Genomic DNA, 17556 nt, shown 5'->3' on the forward strand with positions numbered 1-17556 from the left:
TGGGTTGAGCTACTTCATTTCAGGCCGTGAGGATGACTGAAGTAATATTGTATCAGAGATGATTTCCATGGGAAGTTAATTCTGACCACAGTGGCCTGCGTTAATGATTTTTAAAATATAACTTGGAGAATGCTTTATACTTGGTATAGTTTGGGTTTGTAAAATTTCAGTACTGACATCTAAGTTTATCAAAATCCTCATCCTTCGAGCCAGAATTGAACCAGCGACCTAAGGATTTCTGTACCAATTTCCTCTACAGTCCTCCGCTCTACCAGCTGAGCTATCGAAGGATTCCAAGATCGTACACCTGTGATATTACGTGCTATTAAAATGATTCAGTGTTCATTTTAAACATTATCAACTTTCCAAGCAAAATGAAAAATGATTTGACTACACAAAAGAGATTCAACTACTTATTCCTGTGTTGCTTTATCACACAAATTGTCATGTTTAATCATTTGGAAAATATCACTAATAGTTTGACTTATATTTGTGCAATTACTATCAACTGGCTACTGTCACAACTGAGGGCCTGAGCTGACGGGAGGCAGCCTCAGTTGTAAGGGCTGAGATGTACCGGAACCTGGGAGGTTGTATCAGACCCCTGGACATGTAAGTAACATGAATAATAACTGCCCGAAGGCGTGACTACGACAACTTGGATAAAAGTCAATGATGTTTATTATGACAACTCCGCAACACAGCAGCAGTAAAAGAAAATGTAAAAGTCAGCAAAGAATAAATACAGTTCCTGGGTACTACAGGATGGCAGGAGCCACAGGGCACTGGTAGTGTGAGATAGTTCTTATAATCTTCTAGATGGAAAGTCCTTACCAGGCCCGACTGTAGCAATGTAGATAACCCAGGATTGTACCAGCTGGTGTTCCAGGAAAAGCTGGGTTGCTGAAGATAAAACGGCTGCTGTGGATACTGGCTGGAACCAGACTGTTGTTAGCACGGAGTGGATACTGGCTGGAACCAGTTAAATAATAAATGAAGCTTGAGAGCGATGCAATATGAATGAAATGTAGAACTTGAGAGCGGAGAAATAATAATACCGGTGGAGAGTGGTAAAGTGTAGAAAGGACACCGGTCCTTTAAGAGAAGCTGTACTCTGCTGGAAGCTGGGCTGGAAGCAGGTAATGTTGTAGCTGGAAACAGATGAATCCACAATGGATCGGAGAGTCAGGCTACACCGCAGGTGGAATGCTGGTGCGGGTCTCTATGGTGGAAGTCTTGAGACAGGAGCTGGAACCTGGAAGACAATCACAGGAGAGAGACAAACAGGAACAAGGTTTGACAACCAAAGCACTGACGCCTTCCTTGCTCAGGCACAGTGTATTTATACCTGCAGCAAGGAAGGGATTGGCTAGGCAATTATGCAGATTAACAATACTGACAACAGATTGGAGTAAATGATCAGCTGACAGAATCCAAGATGGCTGCGCCCATGCAGACACTTGGAGGGAAGTTTGGTTTGTAATCCATGTGGTAATGAAAACAGCAATGGCGGCGCCGGCCGCTGGAGACAGGAGGCGCCAGGCTGACAGATGCACATCCAACCACGCGGACACAGCGGAGGCCGCGGCTGACGTAATCGCCACTCAGACACTCTGCATGCAGAAGTTCAGGGACGGCGGCGGAGGCCGCGGGAGACGCCATGCCAGGTGTAATATGGCGTTTACTGTGACAGTGTCCCAGAGTGACAGGAGAGGATACAGGAATGTACACATCAGGATAACAGATGGGATCCGGTCCTGGAGCGCTGAGCCAGCCTTAGGAGGCATCTGATGGGTAAGAAATGGCGTCCAGATACCCGGATCGTGACAGCACCCCCCCTTTAGGAGTGGCCCCAGGACACTCTTTTGGCTTTTGAGGAAACTTGGAATGGAATCTCCGGACCAAGGCAGGAGCATGGACATCAGAAGCATTGGTCCATGAACGTTCCTCAGGGCCATAACCCTTCCAGTCAATAAGATATTGTAGTTGACCGTAACGGTGACGTGAGTCCAAGATCTTGGCTACTTCATACTCAACGCCTCGTTGAGTTTGGACTTTCGGAGTTGGAGGAAGTGAGGAATGAAACCGATTCAAGATCAGCGGTTTCAACAGGGAAACATGGAATGTCCTGGGTATATTTAAGAAGGGAGGCAACTGAAGTCTGTAAGCAACAGGATTGATGACTTGTTCAATCTTGAAAGGACCGATATAGCGAGGTGCAAACTTCATACTGGGAACTCTTAACCTCAAATTCTTCGTGGATAACCATACCCGATCACCCACCTTGAGAGCAGGAACTGCTCGACGCTTCTTATCCGCAAACTTCTTGTACCTGAACGATGCCTTGAGCAGAGCTGATCGTACGCTCTTCCAGATATTGGCAAACTGATGCAAGGTGATATCCACTGCGGGAACAGAAGTTGCTGGAAGCGGTTGGAACTCAGGGACTTTAGGGTGGAATCCAAAGTTAGTGAAGAATGGTGTTGAAGCAGATGAAGAATGATACTGGTTGTTATGACAGAACTCGGCCCAGGGAAGTAATTGAACCCAGTCATCTTGAGAGGAGGACACATAGATGCGGAGGAAGGCCTCCAAGTCCTGATTCACCCTCTCGGTTTGACCATTGGTCTGAGGATGGTAAGCCGTGGAAAACTTTAGCTTGACTTGAAGGACTTGACATAAACTTCGCCAGAATTTGGCTGTGAATTGAACTCCTCGATCAGAGATAATTTCTTCAGGAAGACCGTGGAGTCGGAAGATCTCTTGTATGAATACTTGAGCCAACTTGGAAGCTGACGGAAGACCGGTGAGAGGAATGAAATGTGCCATCTTGGTGAACCGGTCAACTACCACCCAGATGGTATTGAACTTGTTGCACATGGGTAAATCTGTAATAAAATCCATCGACAAATGGGTCCAAGGTCGACGGGGAACAGATAGTGGAACCAGTTGCCCCGCAGGCGACTGGCAGGATACCTTATGTTGAGCACACTTTGGGCAAGATGCAATAAACTCCAAGACGTCCTTTTTCAGAGTTGGCCACCAATAGGACCTAGAGATAAACTCCAGGGTTTTTTGGATACCTGTATGTCCGGCAAAACGGGAAGCATGGGCCCAATGCATGAGCTTCTTCCTTAGCATCGGTTTCACAAAACTTTTCCCTGATGGGTGTTATGATTCCCGTACTCCAGACCAGATGAGATCTTATGGCAGAGGTCTGAGTACTGGAAAGATATGCTGGTTACGGGAGCAGGAAAGCCTAGTAACCCCTGGCGCCCTAACTCCGTTGTCTCGCCCGTGTTATCAGAAATCCCCTGCGAGACTATGGTTGCTTGAGCCCATGGCAGCCGCGTTCGAAGGGCGGATTATGTCTGCCCAACCCCGATGCCCCCTCAGGTCTTAATGGGAGACAAAGGGAAATCCGAGACAGGGTGATAACAAGGGGCCCTCTGACTAAGCAACCAGACCAGGGGTTACAAGCTATCTAACTTAACCAAAAGTATGTGCGGACAAACCGCCAGTGAAAAGGACAACCAAAGATCCACTGATCCGTTACTCCTATCCAGCACCGCTGGATACCAGAGTGGACCAGTGGGAGCGGAATCCTCCGCAAAAGCTCCGGAACACAATAAAACTAAATAATAAATAGTAAGCGGTCAAGCCGCAACACACGGCTACGCCGCGACTCACGAACACCACTGGATGTTAAAGGTGCTCGGTAGGACTCCAGGAAAGATGACAAATTCCGAGTACTGGATCACTGAGGACAGGAACAACCGGATGGAGCAGGACTGGAAACTCTCTGTAACAGACACAGCAACAGGAAGCTAACACCGGCGTCTGTGAGAAGTCCTGAGAGTGCTTTTATTTAGAACCCCTCCAATCCGGATCCAGACAGGGTAATGTTAATTATGCCGTGCAGCTGCATGCTGCACGGCCAGGATGCAATTTGACCTGATTCATTAGACCTAGCAACGGGGAACGCGGTCCGACAGTGGCGTCCCCGTTGCTATGGTCAGAGCGGCTCCGTGCGCCCGGCGTCTAGCGTTGCTAGGGAGCCGGCGGCTGTCTGCCTGCGGCGTCCCTAGTTGCTAGGCGCCGGGCCGCACTGACGGGCGGACCCTCGGCGCCTAACAGTACCCCCCCTTGAGGAGGGGTCAAGGAACCCCTAAGGCCAGGCTTCTGAGGAAATTCTCGAAAAAACGCCCTTTTGAGCCTCGGGGCATGGAGATCCTCATCCAGGACCCAAGACCTTTCCTCTGGACCATAACCTCTCCAATGCACCAAAAAATAAAGCCGACCCCGGGACAACTTGGAATCGAGAACCTTCTCCACTAAGAACTCCTGCTGACCCTGTACGTCTATTGGTGATTTCCCCTGAGAGATCTTGCGAGGAAATTTACTGGACGAAACATAAGGTTTTAACAAGGAGCAATGGAAGGTATTTCCGATCCGTAAAGTTTTTGGTAACCGTAACCGGAAAGCCACTGGATTGACTTTTTTGATAATTTGAAATGGTCCAATAAATTTAGGACCCAATCTGGCTGAGGTTTGTCGAAGTTTAATGTTGCGAGTCGACAACCATACCCTATCTCCAACTTTGAAAGTGCACGGCCGCCGGAGCCTGTCAGAAAAATTTTTCTCCCGAAATGCCGCTTTTCTGAGAGCCAGGTGCACTTTTCTCCAAATGAGTTTGAGATGAGAGGTCAAGGTCAGTGAGGAGACAGAGGAATGTTGAAAAAAGGAATTAGCTCTAGGGTGAAAACCAAAAACTGTAAAAAATGGAGATACATTGGTGGAGGAATGACAGGCATTGTTGTAAGCAAACTCTGCTAACGGAAGAAACTCAGACCAGTCATTTTGGAGTTTGGCCGAGTACAAACGCAAATATTGTTTTAATGATTGATTGACTCGCTCAGTCTGCCCATTGGATTGGGGATGGTAGCCAGACGTTAAAGATAATTTCATCTTCAATGAGGCACAAAAAGACTTCCAAAATTGTGCAATGAATTGTGGACCCCGATCAGAAACAATATCAGTGGGTAACCCATGGAGTCTGAAAACATGGCGGAGGAACAAGACTGCCAATCCCTGGGCAGATGGCAATCGGGGAAGAGCAATAAAATGGGCCATTTTGCTAAAACGGTCCACTACCACCCATATGACTCGGCATCCGGCTGACAGAGGGAGGTCCACCACAAAATCCATGGAAATATGAGACCATGGCCTAAGAGGAACATTCAAGGGCATAAGTTGACCGATAGGCAAGGAACGGGGAACCTTATGCTGTGCACAGACCTGACAAGAAAAAACAAACTCCTTAATGTCTTTGGAAAGACCAGGCCACCATACCGAGCGGGAAACTAATTCAAAAGTCTTAGCGATCCCCGGATGCCCGGCAACTTTGCTATCGTGAAACTCTGTCAAAACCGTTGCTCTCAAAAACTCGGGGACATAAAGACGACCAGCAGGAGTATTACCAGGAGCTTGATGTTGAAGCTGCTTCAACTGGGTAAATAAATCTTGTGTGAGGCCTGCCCGAATGACTGAAGACGGAAGTATGGGAGTAACAGGACTGTTGTCTTGAACTGGAAGAAAACTGCGTGATGGGGCATCTGCCTTGGTATTCTTGGAACCTGGCCTGAAGGTGATAATGAACTTGAAACGAGTAAAAAATAAAGCCCAACGAGCTTGCCGGGCATTAAGCCGTTTGGCTGATTCAATGTATTGAAGATTTTTGTGATCAGTCAAAACTGAAATGGTATGAGTGGCTCCTTCAAGCCAATGCCTCCACTCCTCAAAAGCCCATTTAATAGCCAGTAATTCCCGGTTACCAACATCGTAGTTGGATTCAGCAGATGAGAATTTCCTGGACATGAAGGCACAAGGATGTAATTCTAGGGAATCCGGATCCTTCTGAGACAGGATAGCCCCTACTCCAACCTCCGAGGCATCGACCTCAACAATGAAAGGCAATTCTGGGTTGGGATGTCTGAGGACAGGGGCTGAGACAAAGGCTTGTTTCAAGGCCTGAAAAGATAACTCCGCATCACGTGACCAGTTGGTAGGATCTGCTCCCTTCTTAGTCAGTGCCACAATGGGAGCAACTAGGTCAGAGAAAGAGTGAATAAATCTTCTATAGTAATTTGCAAACCCTAAAAAGCGCTGAATTGCTTTTAAATTGGTGGGTTGCGCCCAACTAAGGATGGCTTGGAGCTTCTTTGGTTCCATACAGAATCCCCGAGGGGAAATAATGTACCCTAAAAAGGATACCTCCGTGACATGAAATTCACACTTCTCCAGCTTGGCATATAGGTGATTTTCACGTAATTTTTTTAGAACCTGACGCACCTGGGTAACATGTTGTTCTATAGAGTCAGAATATATCAAAATATCGTCTAAGTAGACTACAACGAATTTTCCAAGAAATTCACGGAGCACATCGTTAATGAGATCCTGGAAAACTGCCGGAGCGTTGGACAGGCCGAAAGGCATAACCAGATACTCATAGTGGCCTGACTGAGTACTGAATGCCGTTTTCCACTCATCCCCTGACTTGATTCTGATGAGGTTATATGCTCCTCTCAGGTCAATCTTAGAAAAAATCACCGCCGAACGTAGCTGATCAAAGAGGACAGAAATCAGCGGCAAAGGGTAAGTATTCTTTACAGAGATTTTATTCAAGGCTCTAAAGTCGATGCAAGGTCTGAGTGATCCATCCTTCTTCTCCACGAAGAAGAAGCCTGCACTTAAAGGGGATTTAGATGGCCTGATAAATCCTTTCCCTAGGCTTTCTTTAACATACTCATTCATGGCCACAGTTTCAGGTCCGGACAATGCATATAACCTTCCCTTAGGCAAAGTGGCACCAGGAATTAACTCAATAGAACAATCATAAGGCCTATGGGGAGGCAGAATATCCGCATTGCCCTTGGAAAATACATCAACAAAATCCTGGTATACCACAGGAATGGGTGCGGGAATGACAGCAGCAATTCTGATGGGAAGCGTAATACATTCCTTATTACAGATGGTACCCCATTGTAAGATCTCCCCCAACTGCCAATCAATGATGGGATTATGAAAGGCCAGCCAAGGGTGACCCAGAACCACAGGAACTGCTGGGCAATGGGTAAGGAAAAACTCAATCTTTTCAGAATGCAGAGCTCCTACCGAAAGTAGAACAGAAGGTGTACAGAGAGAAATAACCCCATTGGACAAGGGACTCCCATCTAAACCATGCATGGTGATACACCTACCCAAGGCTAACTGAGGAATACCTAAGGCCTTGGCCCATGTTAAATCCATAAAGTTCCCTGCAGCTCCACTGTCCACAAAAGCCGAGACCGAAGAACAGAGGCTGCCAAAGGAAACTTTAGCTGGAACCAACAGTGAATTATTTGAGGAGATAAGCTGTAGACCAAAGTGAACCCCCTCACAACTCACTTGGTCGAGGCGTTTCCCGACTTGTTCGGACAACTACGGGCAAAATGTCCCTTACCCCCACAGTATAAACAAAGACCAGAATTTTGCCTTCTGGTTCTTTCTTCTGGAGACAGTTTGGAGAGGCCTATCTGCATGGGCTCCTCTATGTCCACAGGAATGGAAAAAACACAAGGAGTAGACCCGACAGATGCTCCTTTTTCAGCCCTCCGCTCTCTGAGACGACGATCAATCTTAATAGAGAGCTCCATGAGTTTATCGAGAGTCTCAGGAGCGGGATACTGAAGGAGACTGTCTTTTATAGACTCGGATAAGCCGAGGCGAAACTGACTGCGCAAGGCTGGGTCATTCCATCCACAGTCGTTCGACCAACAGCGAAACTCTGTACAATAAATCTCTGCGGGATTCCTACCCTGTCTGAGAGCACGCAACTGACTCTCGGCGGATGCCTCTCTATCAGGGTCGTCATACAAAAGCCCTAAGGACCCCAGAAAGGTGTCTACAGACAATAAAGCTGGATCGTCTGTCTTTAAACCAAAAGCCCAGGTCTGAGGATCCCCCTGTAGCAGAGAAATAATAATTCCTACCCGCTGAGATTCCGTACCTGAGGATACTGGTCTTAAACGAAAATACAGTTTACAAGACTCTTTAAAATTAAAAAACTGCTTTCTATCCCCAGAAAAACGGTCAGGCAGATGCATTTTTGGTTCAGGAATGACCCTCGGGGAAGTCCGTAACAGATCTTCCTGTGACCTCACCCGAAGGGACAGATCCTGAACCATCTGAGTAAGCTCTTGGATCTGGCTAACTAAAAGCTGGCCAGGATTTGGCCCAACACCGGTGGGATTCATGAAGCTGACAAAATCTCCCAACTGAATAAGGGAAAAAATTAACTCCTGTTAATTTTAAATTTTAGTCTGGCCGGTGTTAATGTTATGATTCCCGTACTCCAGACCAGATGAGATCTTATGGCAGAGGTCTGAGTACTGGAAAGATATGCTGGTTACGGGAGCAGGAAAGCCTAGTAACCCCTGGCGCCCTAACTCCGTTGTCTCGCCCGTGTTATCAGAAATCCCCTGCGAGACTATGGTTGCTTGAGCCCATGGCAGCCGCGTTCGAAGGGCGGATTATGTCTGCCCAACCCCGATGCCCCCTCAGGTCTTAATGGGAGACAAAGGGAAATCCGAGACAGGGTGATAACAAGGGGCCCTCTGACTAAGCAACCAGACCAGGGGTTACAAGCTATCTAACTTAACCAAAAGTATGTGCGGACAAACCGCCAGTGAAAAGGACAACCAAAGATCCACTGATCCGTTACTCCTATCCAGCACCGCTGGATACCAGAGTGGACCAGTGGGAGCGGAATCCTCCGCAAAAGCTCCGGAACACAATAAAACTAAATAATAAATAGTAAGCGGTCAAGCCGCAACACACGGCTACGCCGCGACTCACGAACACCACTGGATGTTAAAGGTGCTCGGTAGGACTCCAGGAAAGATGACAAATTCCGAGTACTGGATCACTGAGGACAGGAACAACCGGATGGAGCAGGACTGGAAACTCTCTGTAACAGACACAGCAACAGGAAGCTAACACCGGCGTCTGTGAGAAGTCCTGAGAGTGCTTTTATTTAGAACCCCTCCAATCCGGATCCAGACAGGGTAATGTTAATTATGCCGTGCAGCTGCATGCTGCACGGCCAGGATGCAATTTGACCTGATTCATTAGACCTAGCAACGGGGAACGCGGTCCGACAGTGGCGTCCCCGTTGCTATGGTCAGAGCGGCTCCGTGCGCCCGGCGTCTAGCGTTGCTAGGGAGCCGGCGGCTGTCTGCCTGCGGCGTCCCTAGTTGCTAGGCGCCGGGCCGCACTGACGGGCGGACCCTCGGCGCCTAACAATGGGGGCGTAGAGTCCATCCCTACCGTGGAGAATGCCAACGGATTTATAATAGGATGCTTGTCTGAAGACTCTGACTCATTTTCTTGCTCCCATGAGCGGGAAAGGGCATCGGCCTTGCGATTCTGAGAGCCCGGACAGAACTGGAGTTTAAAATCGAACCTGGAAAAGAAAAGTGCCCATCTGGCCTGACGAGGGTTGAGACATTGTGCGCCTTTCAGATATAAAAGGTTCTTGTGGTCTGTAAGTATGGTGATTGAATGAGAAGCTCCCTCCAACAGATACCTCCACTCTTCTAGAGCGAGCTTGATGGCTAGCAACTCCTGGTCGCCAATGGCATAGTTGCGCTCAGCTGGAGAGAACTTCCGGGAGAAGAAACTGCAAGGGTGTAAATGGCCATCTTTAGCCCTCTGAGATAACACCGCTCCTACTCCAACGGAGGAGGCATCCACCTCTAAGATGAAAGGAGAGTCGATGTCAGGCTGTTTCAGAACAGGCGCAGAGATGAACCTTTGTTTTAAAAGATGAAATGCTTGCATGGCTTCTTCAGACCACTTGGACGGGTTAGCACCCTTCTTAGTGAAAGCAGTAATAGGCGCCACAATGGTGGAAAAGTCTCGTATAAACTTTCGGTAATAGTTGGCGAACCCTAAGAACCTCTGGACCCCTTTGAGGGTTAAGGGTACCGGCCAATTTTGGATTGCTTGTAGTTTCTCAGGATCCATCTCTAGTCCGGAACCGGACACAATGTACCCTAGAAACGGAATGGACTTGACTTCAAAGACGCATTTCTCTAATTTGCAATAGAGATGATTGACACGGAGACGGGACAGAACCTCTTTAACCCAAAAACGATGTTCCTCTAAATCGTTGGCAAAAATGAGGATATCGTCTAGATAGACCACGACATGACGGTATAGAATGTCTCTGAAGATCTCATTGACAAAATGCTGGAAGACAGCTGGAGCATTGCTCAATCCGAAGGGCATGACGAGGTACTCATAATGTCCGTCACGGGTGTTAAAGGCGGTCTTCCACTCGTCACCCTCACGGATCCGGATGAGATTGTACGCACCTCTCAAGTCCAGCTTTGTAAAGATGGTAGCTCCGCTAACTCTGTCAAAGAGCTCAGTAATCAGGGGTAAAGGATAACGGTTCTTGATGGTAATGTCGTTCAAACCTCTGTAGTCGATGCACGGCCGCAGACCACCATCTTTCTTTTTTACAAAAAAGAAGCCTGCGCCGGCTGGGGAAGAAGAAGGTCGAATGAACCCCTTTGCTAGGTTCTCTTTAATGTATTCCTCCATAGAATGCGTCTCAGGCAGAGACAACGGATAAGTTCGGCCTCGAGGTGGAACCTTCCCTGGAACGAGATCAATCGGGCAGTCCCATTCTCTATGAGGAGGAAGGATATCAGCAGAAGCTTTACTGAACACATCCGTGAAATCTTGATATGGAGGAGGTGGAACATCAGACGACCTGGGGGAGGAAGAACAGACAGGCAATACTTTAAACAAACATGTCTCAGCACAGGAGGAACCCCATGCCAGGATTTGCGTAGTCGTCCAATCAATTGTAGGATTGTGAAGACGGAGCCATGGAAGGCCCAGGACCACAGGATGTGTGGCTCTTGGAATCACTAAAAAAGAAATAAGTTCGGAATGAAGAACTCCCACTCTCAGACGAACTGGTAGAGTCCTTAAAGAAATAACTGCATCAAAAATTTTGCTGCCATCCACGGCAGTTAAAGAAATGGACGAAGGAAGTCTCTCGGTGGGTAGGGACCACCGTTTAACATAGGCTTCGGTAATAAAGTTCCCAGCTGCTCCGGAATCAAGGAGGGCAATGACGTTCCGATAAGGTTGAGCAACTTGAAGCGAGACTGGGAGATTACAATCTTGAGGAGATGGAGAGGAGATCATTACTCCTAGCCGGCCCTCTCCTTGGCGAGCTAGGATTTGGAGTTTCCCGGACGTTTGGGACAGGCATTAATGGTGTGAGACGGAGCTGCACAATAAAGACAGAGAGACTCAGAGAGACGTCTTCGGCGCTCAGCAGGAGTTAAACGGGAACGGCCAATTTGCATGGGCTCATCTTTAGTTGGTGACAGTTGGCGAGGAGGAGGAGCAGAAGATTTTGGAGCAGATGATCTTCCACGCTCAGTTGCTCTCTCTCTGAAACGTAAATCAACTTTCGTGCAGAGTGAGATTAGCTCATCTAACTTAGAGGGTAAGTCTCTGGTAGCTAACTCATCTTTAATACGCTCAGATAAGCCATGCCAGAATGCAGCATACAGGGCCTCGTCGTTCCATGCCAGTTCGGATGCCAGGATCTGGAACTGTATCAGATATTGTCCTACAGTACGTGACCCCTGGCGTAAACGGAGAATCTCGGATGAAGCTGAGGTTACCCGGCCTGGCTCGTCGAAGATGCGCCTGAATGTTGACACGAAGGCAGTGTAGGAAGATAGCAGGGTGTCGGACCTCTCCCATAACGGTGATGCCCAATCAAGGGCTGAGCCACTGAGAAGAAAAATAATGTAGGCAATTTTTGTACGGTCACTGGGAAAATTGCCAGGTTGTAGCTCAAACTGAATCTCACACTGGTTGAGAAATCCCCTGCAGAATCTTGGAGATCCGTCAAATTTTGCTGGCGTTGGAAGATGAAGACGTGGAGCAGAAATTGGTAAGGTGGGTGGGGTTATAGCTGGAGTCACTGTGGTTGACGCACCAGACGCGCCTGATCCACGGAGAGTTGTCTGAATCCCATCCAGCCGAGTAGAGAAATCCTGGAGACAGCGGATGATGTGGCCCTGTGCAGCCTCCTGATGTTCTAGTCGGGCTGCCAGTTCTTGCATCGGCCTGGCCGCTTGATCCTGGTCTCCGGCTGGATTCATTAGGTCAGTGCTTACTGTCACAACTGAGGGCCTGAGCTGACGGGAGGCAGCCTCAGTTGTAGGGGCTGAGATGTACCGGAACCTGGGAGGTTGTATCAGACCCCTGGACATGTAAGTAACATGAATAATAACTGCCCGAAGGCGTGACCACGACAACTTGGATAAAAGTCAATGATGTTTATTATGACAACTCCGCAACACAGCAGCAGTAAAAGAAAACGTAAAAGTCAGCAAAGAATAAATACAGTTCCTGGGTACTACAGGATGGCAGGAGCCACAGGGCACTGGTAGTGTGAGATAGTTCTTATAATCTTCTAGATGGAAAGTCCTTACCAGGCCCGACTGTAGCAATGGAGATAACCCAGGATTGTACCAGCTGGTGTTCCAGGAAAAGCTGGGTTGCTGAAGATAAAATGGCTGCTGTGGATACTGGCTGGAACCAGACTGTTGTTAGCACGGAGTGGATACTGGCTGGAACCAGTTAAATAATAAATGAAGCTTGAAAGCGATGCAATATGAATGAAATGTAGAACTTGAGAGCGGAGAAATAATAATACCGGTGGAGAGTGGTAAAGTGTAAAAAGGACACCGGCCCTTTAAGAGAAGCTGTACTCTGCTGGAAGCTGGGCTGGAAGCAGGTAATGTTGTAGCTGGAAACAGATGAATCCACAATGGATCGGAGAGTCAGGCTACACCGCAGGTGGAATGCTGGTGCGGGTCTCTATGGTGGAAGTCTTGAGACAGGAGCTGGAACCTGGAAGACAATCACAGGAGAGAGACAAACAGGAACTAGGTTTGACAACCAAAGCACTGACGCCTTCCTTGCTCAGGCACAGTGTATTTATACCTGCAGCAAGGAAGGGATTGGCTAGGCAATTATGCAGATTAACAATACTGACAACAGATTGGAGTAAATGATCAGCTGACAGAATCCAAGATGGCTGCGCCCATGCAGACACTTGGAGGGAAGTTTGGTTTGTAATCCATGTGGTAATGAAAACAGCAATGGCGGCGCCGGCCACTGGAGACAGGAGGCGCCAGGCTGACAGATGCACATCCAACCACGCGGACACAGCGGAGGCCGCGGCTGACGTAATCGCCACTCAGACACTCTGCATGCAGAAGTTCAGGGACGGCGGCGGAGGCCGCGGGAGACGCCATGCCAGGTGTAATATGGCGTTTACTGTGACAGTGTCCCAGAGTGACAGGAGAGGATACAGGAATGTACACATCTGGATAACAGATGGGATCCGGTCCTGGAGCGCTGAGCCAGCCTTAGGAGGCATCTGATGGGTAAGAAATGGCGTCCAGATACCCGGATCGTGACAGCTACAGAGCTAGTTTGGAAAGCACTTTCAATAGATTTTTTAGTGTAGCCAAACTTACATCAAGATTAGAGATGCTTGAGCCTATCAAACCTTCTACACTCTTTTGAATTTTGCTTGTTTTGTAAACTAATCAAGTGTTCCAGGAATGATGGGGATATTCCATTGTTTGTTCTGATTTGACAATCCATTTTGGACAATGAGCGGCCCTTTTGAGCTAGTGAAGATAATTGGGCTACATGAGAGTATGCACAGACAATTATTTTCTTTTTTTGCATTAAAGCACAATTTTTAATAAAGGAGAGGTTAATGATATAATAATTAGCACTGAAAGTCATCTGACACGATTTGAAAGTAAAATGTTGTGCATTTAAAGTAACCAAACATCTTTTTACATTGAGTGGACATCATTTTCTTTCAAATGAATTTGATATTTTGCTAAATGTACAAAACTTTCTTACAAATTTGACATTGAAAATGCATTTGTAATTAATAAATGCTACTTAGTATGGCTGCTGAGATTCCTGGGCTTAGTCTCAAGGAGAGGAGGAGAATGGGGGATAGAGAAAGAGAGAACAGGAAGGCATCCTAAAGATTTTGATGTGCCAGTGCCTGACTCACCCTGAACATCACTGGTTTCAAGCTTTTAGCAAATTTTCTGAAAAATTAAACAACCATGTGGTCGTAATCGGCAGGATTTGAACCTGTGCGGGGAGACCCCAATTGATTTTGAGTCCATCACCTTAACCACTCGGCCACAACTACCTCTCATGCAATGTAATGTTTTCACAAAAGTTTCTCTATTGGTTGAGCTTCTTCATTTCAGGCTGTGAGGATGACTGAAGTAATATTGTATCAGAGGTGATTTCCATGGGAAGTTAATACTGACCACAGTGGCCTGCGTTAATGATTTTTAAAATATAACTTGGAGAATGCTTTATACTTGGTATAGTTTGGGGTTTATAAAATGTCAGTACTGACATCTAAGTTTATCAAAAGCATCATAATTTGAGCCGGAATTGAACCAGCAACCTAAGGATTTCTGTACCAATCTCCTCTATAGTCCTTCGCTCTACCAGCTGAGCTATCGAAGGATTCCATTATAGTACATCTTTGATATTACGTACTTTAAAATGATTCAGCGTTAATTTTAAACATTATCAACTTTCAAAACAAAATGAAAAATGGTTTGACTACACAAAAGAGATTCAACTACTTATTCCTGTGTTGCTTTATCACACAAAGTGTCATGTTTAATCATTTGGAAAATATCATTAATAGTTTGACTTATATTGGTGCAATTACTATCAACTGGCTACAGCGCTAGTTTGGAAAGCACTTTCAATAGATTTTTTAGTGTAGCCAAACTTACATCAAGTTTAGAGATGCTTGAGCCTATCAAACCTTCTACACTCTTTTGAATTTTGCTTGTTTTGTAAACTAATCAAGTGTTCAAGGAATGATGGGGATATTCCATTGTTTGTTCTGATTTGACAATCCCTTTTGGACAATGAGCGCCCCTTTTGAGCTAGTGAAGATAATTGTGCTTAATGAGAGTATGCACAGACAATTATTTTTCTTTTTTTGCATTAAAGCACAATTTTTAATAAAGGAGAGGTAAATGATATAATAATTAGCACTGAAAGTCATCTGACACAATTTGAAAGTAAAATGTTGTGCATTGAAAGTAACCAAAGATCTTTTTACATTGAGTGGACATCATTTTCTTTCAAATTAATTTGATATTTTGCTAAATGTACAAAACTTTCTTACAAATTTGACATTCAAAATGCATTTGTAATTAATAAATGCTACTTAGTATGGCTGCTGAGATTCCTGGGCTCAGTCTCAAGGAGAGGAGGAGAATGTGGGATAGAGAAAGAGAGAACAGGCAGGCATCCTAAAGATTTTGATACGCCAGTTCCTGACTCACCCTGAACATCACTGGTTTCAAGCTTTTAGCAAATTTTCTGAAAAATAAAACAAACATGTGCTCGTAGTCGGCAGGATTTGAACCTGCGCGGGGAGACCCCAATGGATTTCTAGTCCATCGCTTTAACCACTCGCCCACGACTACCTCTCATGTAACGTACTGTTTTCACAAAAGTTTCTCTATGGGTTGAGCTAATCATTTCAGGCTGTGAGGATGACTGAAGTAATATTGTATCAGAGATGATTTAAATGGGAAGTTAATCCTGACCACAGTGGCCTGCGTTAATGATTTTTAAAATACAACTTGGAGAATGCTTTATACTTGGTATAGTTATGGGTTTGTAAAATGTCAGTACTGACATCTAAGTTTATCAAAGCTTCATCCTTCGAGCCAGAATTGAACCAGCGACCTAAAGATTTCTGTACCAACTTCCTCTACAGTCGTCCGCTCCAAAAGCTGAGCTATCGAAGGATTCCATTATTGTACACCTGTGATATTACATGCTATTAAAATGATTGAGCGTTAATTTTAAACATTATCAACTTTCCAAGCAAAATGAAAAATTATTTGACTACACAAAAGAGATTCAACTACTTATTCCTGTGTTGCTTTATCACACAAATTGTCATGTTTAATCATTTGGAAAATATCACTAATAGTTTGACTAATATTTGTGCAATTACTATCAACTGGCTACAGAGCTAGTTTGGAAAGCACTTTCAATTAATTTTTTAGTGTAGCCAAACTTACATAAAGATTAGAGATGCTTGAGCCTATCAAACCTTCTACACTCTTTTGAATTTTGCTTGTTTTGTAAACTAATCATGTGTTCCAGGAATGATGGGGATATTTCCATTGTTTGTTCTGATTTGACAATCCATTTTGGACAATGAGCGGCCCTTTTGAGCTAGTGGAGATAATTGTGCTACATGAGAGTATGCACAGACAATTATTTTTCTTTTTTTGCATTAAAGCACAATTTTTAATAAAGGAGAGGTTAATGATATAATAATTAGCACTGAAAGTCATCTGACACGATTTGAAAGTAAAATGTTGTGCACTGAAAGTAAACAAAGATCTTTTTACATTGAGTGGACATCATTTTCTTTCAAATGAATTTGATATTTTGCTAAATGTACAAAACTTTCTTACAAATTTGACATTGAAAATGCATTTGTAATTAATAAATGCTACTTAGTATGGCTGCTGAGATTCCTGGGCTTAGTCTCAAGGAGAGGAGGAGAATGGGGGATAGAGAAAGAGAGAACAGGAAGGCATCCTAAAGATTTTGATGTGCCAGTGCCTGACTCACCCTGAACATCACTGGTTTCAAGCTTTTAGCAAATTTTCTGAAAAATTAAACAACCATGTGGTCGTAATCGGCAGGATTTGAACCTGTGCGGGGAGACCCCAATTGATTTTGAGTCCATCACCTTAACCACTCGGCCACAACTACCTCTCATGAAATGTAATGTTTTCACAAAAGTTTCTCTATGGGTTGAGCTTCTTCATTTCAGGCTGTGAGGATGACTGAAGTAATATTGTATCAGAGGTGATTTCCATGGGAAGTTATTACTGACTACAGTGGCCTGCGTTAATGATTTTTAAAATATAACTTGGAGAATGCTTTATACTTGGTATAGTTTGGGGTTTATAAAATGTCAGTACTGACATCTAAGTTTATCAAAAGCATCATAATTTGAGCCGGAATTGAACCAGCAACCTAAGGATTTTTGTACCAATCTCTACTATTGTCCTTCGCTCTACCAGCTGAGCTATTGAAGGATTCCATTATAGTACATCTTTGATATTACGTACTTTAAAATGATTGAGCGTTAATTTTAAACATTATCAACTTTCAAAACAAAAAGAAAAATGGTTTGACTACACAAAAGAGATTCAACTACTTATTCCTGTGTTGCTTTATCACACAAAGTGTCATGTTTAATCATTTGGAAAATATCATTAATAGTTTGACTTATATTGGTGCAATTACTATCAACTGGCTACAGCGCTAGTTTGGAAAGCACTTTCAATAGATTTTTTAGTGTAGCCAAACTTA

The 17556-nt window shown here is 45.2% G+C and overlaps 4 non-coding genes across 4 annotated transcripts; all 4 read right to left on the minus strand.

Annotated features, from left to right (window-relative positions):
- Positions 1-200: 200 nt before the first annotated feature.
- TRNAY-GUA (transfer RNA tyrosine (anticodon GUA)) lies at positions 201-290 on the minus strand. The gene is given in 2 exon segments: positions 201-236; positions 254-290. It is a non-coding gene; the product is annotated as a tRNA-Tyr (tRNA).
- A 13954-nt stretch (positions 291-14244) lies between these two features.
- Positions 14245-14326, minus strand: TRNAL-CAA (transfer RNA leucine (anticodon CAA)). Its single transcript has one exon. It is a non-coding gene; the product is annotated as a tRNA-Leu (tRNA).
- A 1230-nt stretch (positions 14327-15556) lies between these two features.
- TRNAS-AGA (transfer RNA serine (anticodon AGA)) lies at positions 15557-15638 on the minus strand. The gene has a single exon. It is a non-coding gene; the product is annotated as a tRNA-Ser (tRNA).
- Positions 15639-16868: 1230 nt separating this feature from the next.
- TRNAL-CAA (transfer RNA leucine (anticodon CAA)) lies at positions 16869-16950 on the minus strand. The gene has a single exon. It is a non-coding gene; the product is annotated as a tRNA-Leu (tRNA).
- Between the last annotated feature and the right edge of the window lie 606 nt (positions 16951-17556).

The sequence above is a fragment of the Pseudophryne corroboree genome, chromosome 4, assembly GCF_028390025.1.
Source record: "Pseudophryne corroboree isolate aPseCor3 chromosome 4, aPseCor3.hap2, whole genome shotgun sequence".
Taxonomy (NCBI): domain Eukaryota; kingdom Metazoa; phylum Chordata; class Amphibia; order Anura; family Myobatrachidae; genus Pseudophryne; species Pseudophryne corroboree.